Below are 10,976 nucleotides of genomic sequence, written 5' to 3' on the forward strand. Positions count from 1 at the left end.
AAATAATCTTATCACAATGGAAAGGGAAGATTTTAGAGAAAGTTGATGTGAAACTAGAAGAAGCCCCTTTAGTTAATTGCTCAAAGTAAAGTAACCATCTTTCTAAAGACGATGAAACTCTTCTTTGAAAATTCCATAGGAAATCTCTCTCTCTCTCTCTCTCTCTCTCTCTCTCTCTCTCTCTCTCTCTCTCTCTCTTTGTGCGTGCGTGCGCGCGCACGTGTGTGTACTCGCCCTAACTCAGGTTCGCACACCTCCAAAAATAAGGGAGTGGGCCCCTACCTTTCCATCCCACTTGTCAAGAGTGAACAAGAAAATGTAGTAGTAGTTGCAACTGGAGGTAGCTTGGCGTCATTGCCCATCAAGGAGAGCCCTCCTCTAGGACTTCTTAAATAATGAAAGTAGTGTATAATTGTGATATCAATGGTTGCCAATAGAATGTGCAAACATATCAGTGTATGCCACAGTACCTTATGTGTGATCTCCATTATGGACCAGTTGGTATTCAACCTATAAAAGAAGGAAAGAAATGAAATGAAATCAGTGATGAATGGGGATGGCAATGTAGCAAGGGAGATCATTGAAAATGAAATTAGTGATGAAAGGGTATGAATGTAATGAGGGAAATCATTGAAGATGGTCGATGAGACTTACACCAAGTAGAACACACTATCCATGAAAATAGAAACGGGAAAAGTGTGTGTTAGGCCTATAAAAAATTGACCTGGGAACAGGTAGGGGTGAAAGCATGGATAGATGTTTCAGAAAGTAGTGTCATTGACATTACTTTTTCAAGTGCTAACAAGTAGTGGCTAAAGGTAAGAACGTGCGACCAAGAAAGAATGGGTAAACCTACTAACGTGCAAGTAAATAGAACCGGTAGTGCTTTGTCAATGGAAAGAATGAGTAGAGTATATGGATTTATGGTGAACCATTATTTCCGTTTCTTTCATCCACATTGTGTCACGTGGGTCTCTCTCTCTCTCTCTCTCTCTCTCTCTACTAGTACTGCACATTGTGGAGTCGGAACATAGTTTTTTTTGTCAACTCTTCCATTGATGTCACGTTTGATGCCTCCTTGAGCTTCCATGCCTCCTTTAGCTTCCCCACCTCCTTCCACTCTTCTTGCACTTTCTTGTCTTCAATAGCTTCTCCCTCAAGTTGTCATTCTTCCTTCTATCAGGCGTCACATTGTTATCTTTAAGGATTCTCCATTTTTTCACTCCTCTATCATCAACCTCTCCATCATTCGCCGCCCTCTCTAAGGAGAATTTTGAAGACAAAGAGTAGTTGGAGGATTTTGAATGCCAGAGGAGTACATGAGAAATAGAGTCTTTCAAACTTTAGAGAGTGTGTCACACTCGTTCTTCCCACACCTCTGTCTGCTTCTTCATCTTCGTCTGTTGTGGCTAGCAAGAGTTGTGTTACGTCATTAGCTCTTTCTCTCTCTCTCATGCGACACGTATATAAAGTGTGTTTCCCTCCACTTATCTCCTTGATAGTTTTCAGGTTGAAGGAACTTGCAGAGTATGGATGGCATGCAATGGGAGAAGATCAGTTTTTGCATAATGCAAATGGGCATGCAAATGGTAGAAGATCAATTTTTGCACAATGCAAATGGGCATGCAATGGTAGAAGATCATTTTTTGCACAATGTAGTACTGCAAGCAAATGGAGGCATGGTTGTTCTTGATCAGGAAGGGAAAAGGTTTATCATGAAGTATTGGTCTTCAAAGCAAAAGGAACATCGATAAAAAGCCAAGGAGAAGCAAAGTGCTGAAGAGAATAGGTCCATTGATGAGAAGGAAAGGAGGAAGATTTGTAGAATCGTAGCTAACTCTTGGTACGAGGAGACAAAGAGCCTCGACAAAGATACTTGTAAGCAACTATTTCAAGAACTCCTCCATCCCACTTTCAAGGATGTTCGACCTAAAGAAATGGGTTACAAATGGACTGTGCTAGCCAACATTCGCAACACGTTGACATGAGTTAAAGTGCCCCGTTCAAAAGATGAACTTTTCTTGAAGAGGTCATCGTATTTAATGGTAATGGGTTCAATAGAGAAGTTGGCAACAACGAACCTATCAACTTGGCAAAGGTAGCAAAGGTTCTAGGTGCCCATAAGAGAAACCTTTGTGCAGCCAACGCTCCCCTACAATTAGAAGAGGATGGAGTCTTGCCCCTACAAACATGCCATAGACAGCAACCTATAAGTATCATCATCACACATGTTAAAAGATCTTATTTTTGAATTTTGGACACTTGAGACTCGATTCTACCCCAACAAAAAAGATGTTTGTTGCAAGAGGATGGGGAGACATTATTTTGTAAAGCATCCTATACATTTGCTTGATGAGCTTATTAACTTTTGAACTTCTGAGAATTGGCCTCAAGGTATTCAAGAAGGTTCTACTTCCTGTAAGGCAAGCATAAGCATCTCAAATGGATCAACTCACCTCTGTTGAAGATATGTATCGCTTCTGGCAACCAGATACACAGTTGTTGGAGAAGGTTTTCTATTACTCAGTCGTTGGGTTCTACAAATTTTTTCTGACGTAAATTCTTATTGCTGTATTGCATGTACTTCCAATAAATTCTTATTGCTGTATTGCATGTACTTCCGATCCACTTGTGCACTGTCTTAAATGTTCTCTGCTGGTCTTTCAATTTCTTCTTCTATTGGGTAATTGTCCACTTGCTGTACATCATTTTGTTAGGGTAGTAGGGTCAATGCACTACTGTGAGCCCCCATATGCAGGGGATTGACACCTTTGGTAGATGCATGCCTCCATGAGGGAAAATGTTGAAAGTGTCCCATGGGTGCATGGAAATGAGCTGAGCACTGCCACGTGGGCAGAGAGAGAGAGAGAGAGAGGAGAGAGAGAGAGAGATGATGATGAAATGGTAAGATTATGTAAAAATCCATCCAAGGGTGAGGTCGGCCCAAAGAAGTGAAAAGATATGAGATTAGAATTTGGGAGGTAAAAGGGCACCCAAAATGGGGAAGGTGAAAGGGAAAAAGTGTGAGTTGTGCATGTGCGGAAGCGTACAGACAAAGAGAGAGACAAAGACATCGAAATGAGACAATAGCAATTGTATTTCTAGGGATACAACTCAGCGGTGGCAGAGAGAGATAATGCTCTAGGAGAACCCCAACAGTGAATGGAAGCGGAGGGACCTTTCATAGACCCCCACCTAGCTTGCCTACCTGACCCAAGTAGGGTTGGATTACGGTCGGGTTGACTTGTCCAAGCAAGTTGGTTGACGTGACCTAGTTATGTGCCTAACTAGGCCCATGCCCTAACTGGGGGCCAAGCTAGCCTGACTAAAATAGGCCTTCATGCCTATAGGTGAATGGCCTAGGGAATTGTGACCTACTCACCACTCCGGGCAGGCACGCCCACAAGGAAGCCCTCTCACTTGGAGACATCATCTTAGAGCAGCTCATGGTGAGTACAATGATCTGAAGAATCAAGCCGATGAAGATGCATCCATGGACATGCATATTTGAAGAAGTTCTCTTAAAACATATTGTGTAATTATTTGATTTCCTAGGTCCTTAATACTCATAATAAAAGCACAAGCTTCCCACCCAACTGTTAATTTTATGAATTACATCTTTTATGAGAACAGGAGTACATGTTTAGCCCTTTAAAGAAATCAGGTTTGTAGTTTACTTTTATCCAAGCAAAATAATAGCCGTCCTAGAGCACCTTTAAATCCTCTGAAGCACTTTCAAGTGCTACTTTTAATAGCTTTGAAGCACTTTCTAGGGTTTTTAAATAGCTATGGACCACTTTTAGGTGGTACTATTAATAGCATTGCATCACTTTTAGGTGTACTTTCAATGGCACAAAATAACTTTCCATGATTTTAAAGTGATACTGAAGTCTTCCATGTACTTTTGTACCACTTGGAACAACTTTAGTGTCACTTGAAAATAGATTGAAAGTAACAACAATGCTAGAGCGTCTTTAGACACTCTACTACTTTAGTACCACTTGGAACAACTTTGGCACTTTAGTACTTCCATGTACTTTACTACCACTTGGAACAATTTTAATACTCCATGTACTTTAGTACTTCAGAAACTCTAGTACTTGCATGTACTTGAGTACCACTTGGAGCAACTTTAGTGTCATCTGAACATAACAGTAGTCCTAGAGCACTTTTTGGGCACTCAGAAGCACTTTTAGGTGGTGCTTTTAATGGTTTTAAAGCACTTTTTGGTGGTTCTTTTAATAGCTTTGAACCACTTTTAGGCAATAATTTTAGCTTTAAAGAACTTTTAGGGTGGACTTTCAGTGGCACAAAAGAACTTCCAATGATTGTAAAGTGGTACTGAAGTACTTTTGTGCCAATTTATATTTTTGAAGGCCACCTAAAAGTGCTTCAGATCTTTTAAAAGGACTTCAAGCCTAGTAAACTTACTTGGGGAATAGGTATAAGTACTTTAAATAATTCTAAACTCCTTTTAGAATGACTTCTTATAGGTCCTTAGGTACTATAAAATGGTCCAGATGCACTTCTAAGTGGTCTAGAGGTATTACCGATAGGTTTATAAGCACTTCTTAGGGGTCTTAAAGTATGGTTCTCAGTTGCTTCTTAGTGGTTGAGAAGTACTATTAAGTGGTACTAAAGTATTTGTTAGTGCTACAAAAGTACTATTAAGTGGTCTTGAAGCACTATTGAGTAGCTCTGTAGTATTATTAAATAATTCTTGAAGTTTTATAAAGTGGTGTTGGTCTAAGCAATATTAAGTGGTCTTGGAGCACTATTAGGAGGTTCTGTAGTACTATTAAGTAGTTATTAAGTACTATTAAGTGGTTCAAAAGTACCAGCAAGTGCTTCTAAGTGATCCAAAAGTACTATTTAGTGGTGTTAAAGCACTATTAGGTGGTCTTGAAGCATTATTAAGTGGTCATGAAGCACTATTAAGTGGTAATGTAGTACTATTAAGTCGTTATTAAGTCCTATTAAGTGGTATATAAGTACTCTTAGTGGTCATTTTTTAATTGTCTTGTTAGTCCTATTGTTACAGATGATGAAAGAAGCAAGATGGGTTTGTCAGGAGGCCAAAGTTGTCAGCATTCTCTCAGAGGATCTTCTCAAACAAACGGACACATAATATTGTTTGTAATCCAATTTTCATGTTGATTTCATTCCATAGGCTGTGTTTGACATGAGAAATCAAATGAGATCAACATGGAAAGTGGACTATAAACAATGTTCAAGTCTCCAAAATTCTCTTTGCCCAAATTAGACCAGATGTTTTTGAAGGAGAGACTGAAGAACTTACATCTTCCTCGAACATGGAAACAAAAAATCAAAGTACTCAATTGTTGTTCATGTTCAAGATTTGACCATAAACTACAAGGCTTGAATGGACAGGCAAGCTAAATAGTCCAGGATTTCTATTAAGTGGTCCTAAAGCACAATTGAGTGGTTCTGCAATACTATTAAATGGTCTAGATGTACGATTAAGTGTTTCTATGTGATCCAAAAGTACTGTCAAGTGGTGCTAAAGCAATACTAAGGTTTTGCAGTACTACTAAATAGTTTGAGGTACTATTAACTGGTCCAGAGTTACTGTCAAGTGGTACTTAAGTACCTCTAAGTGGTTCTCAAGTACTATTAAGTGTTCTTAGTGGTCTAGATATACTATTAACCAATATTTGTTTTGTGGTAGGTGTTCTTTAAAAGATTCAAGGCCCGCTACCCATAGATCAAGATTTCTCAAAGATTCTTTGAGGGCCTCAAGCCATTCTTTGTGTGCAAGTTGAAGGATCGATACACTTCCTTCTATGTTTCACATGTGCAAATGATTTTTTGAAAGAAGTATTCAATTACATGCAACAGAAACAATTCAAACTCCATGGGACACTATGCACACATGCTTGTAGTGTTTGTGACAAGAGCAGGAGCAATTTTATGTGTGGAGCTACGAATTGTATCTACAACAGACAACTCTTTGTGAATAATTACTATGCCCAAAACCAATAGATGCATTGTTCCACAGTTATGAATGCTTGATGAGACTGTGTGGTGAATGTGGCATAAGCTATGTCCTAACAAGACAATAGATAATTTACTTGCTCCTCCTTGTGAAGGTATTTCAAGATATAGAGATAGGAAAACTTGATGAAGATGGTGGAAAGAAACAGAGCAAAGATCTTTTGGTGCAACAGATGAAATCTCCTGATTTTTTATCCTTGTTTACAAAGCACATCAAGAGTTTTATTCAGTACAACTTCATTTGTAGGTAGCAGGCTAAAAAATACATACATTATATTGAGAACTTTCCATGTGATGTTGTGGTCTCAGTAATTGACTTTGCTGAGAATTATACCTTTAAAGGGTAGAATGAAATACAGTCCATGCATCGGTACAATTGTCAGATTACCATCTTAGTGCACATAACATATGTGCACACTAAAAAAAATGATGTTAGGAAAACTCTCCATTTCTATGTCGGATGACAAAACACATGACACCCTCTTTGTGCAACATTTCTTTCTTTTACATGACCAGTGGCTTAAACATCAGGGACTTGCAAGAAAACGTCATTGGGTGTGGTCGAATGGATGTGTAACCTAGTTCAAAGCAAAGCGCCCTTTCTACTTTATTGTTAAGCACTTTACCCTAACTGGCCTAGAAATGTTATGGAGCTTTCCAGCTTCAGGCCACGGGAAAGGAGAACGGAGCTAAAGTTGTCATAAAGAGAGAGCTTACACATGAACAACTGAAACCAAATGGATGGACTTTAAAGTGTGCAGTTGATGTCGTAAATTTTCTAAGGGCCATGTTTTGTAGCAGTGAGATGAACTGAGTCTTTTGGGAAATCAAAGAGGATGAAGTATAGAGAGATATTCAGTTGGAATGCAAGCGTGTGGTAGGCTCATGGTCTATGTATTCTGTTAACGAATACTCAACTACAGATAAATGTTCCATGAGATGTAGGAAGCTCTCTTGCATTTGTGATCCATGTATGCAGGGAAAAGGGAGACGATGCAAGAATAAGATATATGTAGAAAGTTGGGAGTACCATACTATTGCCCCCATGGGTGGTAGTGAAGGATCAAATGATAGCTGTAGTGATGAAGAGGATGTTGATACCCCCATGTATGCTAGTCAACCAGTTGCCTTGAGTGACACGCATTGTGTGTGGGAGGCAACTTTGCTGTCAATGTGTCAAGTAACAAGGAGAAAGGTGAAGATTTATACATTATTAAGTGTTGTAAGAAAAAGGAAAGAATACCTAGGGTGATGTCAAATAATTGGGGCAATATTCTTCCCGCTGGATTGCTAGTAGTTATGGGATACTACTATGAGAGAGTCCACGATGATGTGTGAGAGCTGCTTGTCAACAAACCTCCCGTTCTCATGTATGCACAGCTAGTGCGGGCCATCAAATTTGATATGGATCCCATACTAGAAGGGAAAAATCTTTAGAGGCTATCACTTGAGATTGAAGAAAATATGTATAATAGCATGCCTTTCATCAGTTTAGGGTAGTGTAAATTTTTACAGCTGCCTTCTACAACTACAACTGCAACATGATGTGTCTTCGGCATTAGGTAGAAGGAATTAATGACTGGTTTTGGGTATATGATGTGTCTTTAACATTAGATTGAATGAATCAATGACATGTGAGTTAAGTAGTTACATTTATAAATGCTATCTGGATGTAGCTAGTGTTCTCTGAAAAAAGTACTTCCAAATTTTCAAAATCTCAAAACCACTTGACAAAACCAATTTACTTTAAACCATGTTGCAGAACCACTTTGTAACCTCTTTAGAAAGCTTATTAAGTTCTTTAAAGTAAACTCTTTCTAAGCCACTTTGCAAAGCACATAAAGTACTTTATGAAGCTTATAATGTACTCTAAACCACTTTGCAAAGCCTATAAAGTATTTTAAAGTAAACGAAAAGCTTCTCATGAGTACTAAAATTACTTTGCATGAAGATATGATATTTTGCAAGTACTTAATATAACATCACAATACTATACAAGCTCTTTATTATGAAGCTTATATAGTACTTACATGCACACACTTTAAGTACTTTCCCAATAGGTTACAATACAATGCACAAGGCATGGTTGAAGTACAAATATTTTTTTTGGATACTTAACTGTACTCATTGAGAACATCAAACTATGCATGAGAGAACATGATGATCAAGTAGTTTACACATTAAATGACATTAATGTCAGTAACTTCACATTAATGTCAGTAACTTCTTGCATTTATACCAGCAAAATTTTACAATTTACATCATAAAGAGGGGTGCATAAACTTTCCCATATTTGCATTGTCGAGGCAATATATCCAAAAGTATATAACGAGGGGTACATAAATTTTTTTATCTTTACATTGTCAAGGCAATATACAAAAATGTCTAAGGAGGGGTATATAAATTTCCCCATGTTTACATTGTAAAGGCAACCTATACAAAAATGTATAAGGAGTGGTACATAATTTTCCCTCACCTCGTATTTTTCCATCTTTTGCCTAGCCTTTCCATATTATCTTCCATGTTCAACCATTCATCATAAGGTAAATTCTTCCTCCTTGAAGAGTAGACTCTTATACAAACTTATTTTCAGCCCGTGCAAGCGCATTAAATGGGCTCACTGATGCCCATTCCACCCGATCAACTGATAGCAGACACTTATGCAACCATGGCCTGAGGTCACTCATCATGAAACCCCATAGCTCTGCCGGAGACCCGGTCCTCCATCCTTGGGACTATCACATACGTGCCAAGAAGATTCTCGCTACACTTGTATGTAGAGTCATCCACCAAGAAGGTGTTGGTGCTATTGAATTGCGGATACAACTTTCAAACTGTCTGAGATGCTTAAAAAATACAGGTTTCCCTGATGGAAATTTAAAATCAGCAGCAGCAACCAGACAACTTTTCTGTGCGATCCACCCAGCCAACAAACCTTTTGTTCTTGCAAAGCATTCTTCTAGCTTATGTTCTACATTAGCAAGCTTTTCAATGCTCCAAATAAACACACTCGCATATGTACTTGCTACAACCAAGAACTGATGTGCATCTTTCCATAGATAGTGCTTCACCGCCAATACACTCTATAGTATCTAAGCCAAAATCAGGGGGACATTTGGCCCTTATAGGGTCAAATGTGTTCATTAATACATTGTTAAGGTCGAGCATAAGTGCTGGATTTCTCTTCCAATAATCTTCTTGAAACTTTGACACCTACGACTTCTACTGCAGTTTCTAGCAACTTAACTTTTTTTGGTGCCGTGGTCTTATATAAGTGAACCGTATTAGCAAATAAACATGCTTAATAGTATACTTTATCACAATAAGAACTATGCTTTCATTACAAAAAGAGAGTATAAGTAGATGCACAAATTAAAAAAAGTATAATTCAAAAGTGGAGATTACAGAAGTGGAACTTTGCCTCATGCAAGCGTATTGGAGGATCTATTGCATTTATAGACATTTTTACATACTCAAAGAGTGCGTTGTATGTGGTGTGAATGCTTTTCACATCCTCCCTTCAAAACATGGAATGTGCATTCAAGGATATTGCTACTCTAAAGATTTTTGTAGGCTCTAGGCTTAGCACATGGTATGGGAGTACTTTTGGGAAGAAAGGGGCTGCCTTTTTCTCCCTCCTCTGCATGTCCAAAACTCCTTGCATTTTCCAAAGGGTCACATCCTTGCTCCATTGCATCTACTTTAGCTTTCTTGTGCTGCCTGCCTGCATTAAAAAACAAATCATTAAACCGTGTCTTATACACATATGTCCACAAAGTTGCAAGACAAGATAACCCTGTCTTACACATATATGTCTACAAATTCTAAAGACAAGACAACCCTGTCTTACACATATATGTCCACGAATTCTAAAGATAAGACAGCGCAACATACTGGCTTCACCATTATTTTTTTTTCCCCTTCCTCCTCTCTTCTTTAAAAACTTGTCCGCCCATTGTTGAAGGGTTTCCACCTCTGCGTCAGGGCTATAATTGACATCACTGAGTATTTTCAAAGAAGTGTACACACCGACTTATGTTACGTCATCCAAATGGGAAATCTCCTCCTCAACAGTTTTCTTCTCGAACTTCTTAATAGCACTCCTTGTTGCATTCTCTTTTCCTTGCCCATCAACTTTTGTTTTATCATCCAAATGAGCCATCTCCTCAGTAGTCTTCTCCTCTATCTTGTTGTTGGTAACACTCTTCGTTGTATTCTCTACCCCCACACCCACCGGCTCCACTCTCTTCTCGTACATCAAATGAAAACTCCTCTGCAAGCTTCTCTCCCCAAGGATAGTCACTAAACATTAATGGTTGGGTAGACACTCGGTTGTAGGGAAGCTCTTGGATTCTCTGGCTACAGCTAGTATTCACACATGTCGATGTGGTGGTATTAGTGTCTACATGCTTGTATTGGTGTCTACATGCAAGCATGTAGACACTAACCACATCCTCACCCTCAAACGGTAAGCCACAAGCAATACATTCCCCATAGAAAGTAACATTGTTAAGCCCATCCGAATTATGGGATGTGGGCTCTATAGTAAACATGTCACCAACCTTGAGCTATTGTACTAATTCCTCTATTAACAGACATTGTCTCTCCACATCTACAACTGTGGTCATAGCAGCTTCATGTCTTTTCTGCATGGGCATATTAAATATAAGAAATAATCAGAGAGAAGGAATATATAAAGAATTTCACTATTCACACAGACCTGGAAAATCAAGCAAAGTGTTAATGAGACCTGCACAGTTCTTTAAAGTGTTTTCAAAGTGGATTGAAGCACTTTAAAGTACTTTGAATCACGTTAAGTACCTTACAACACATTCAAAAAGTACTTTGAAGCACTTTCAAGTACTTTGAAGCACATTAAGCACTTTGCAGCACATTGCAAAAGTACTCTAAATCACTTTCAAGTAATTTGAAGTGCTTGGAAGGACTTTAAGCACTTTTAA

This window comes from Dipteris shenzhenensis, chromosome 25 (genome assembly GCF_047967505.1).
Source record: "Dipteris shenzhenensis isolate YYH24624 ecotype China chromosome 25, Dip_SZ_1.0, whole genome shotgun sequence".
NCBI lineage: Eukaryota > Viridiplantae > Streptophyta > Polypodiopsida > Gleicheniales > Dipteridaceae > Dipteris > Dipteris shenzhenensis.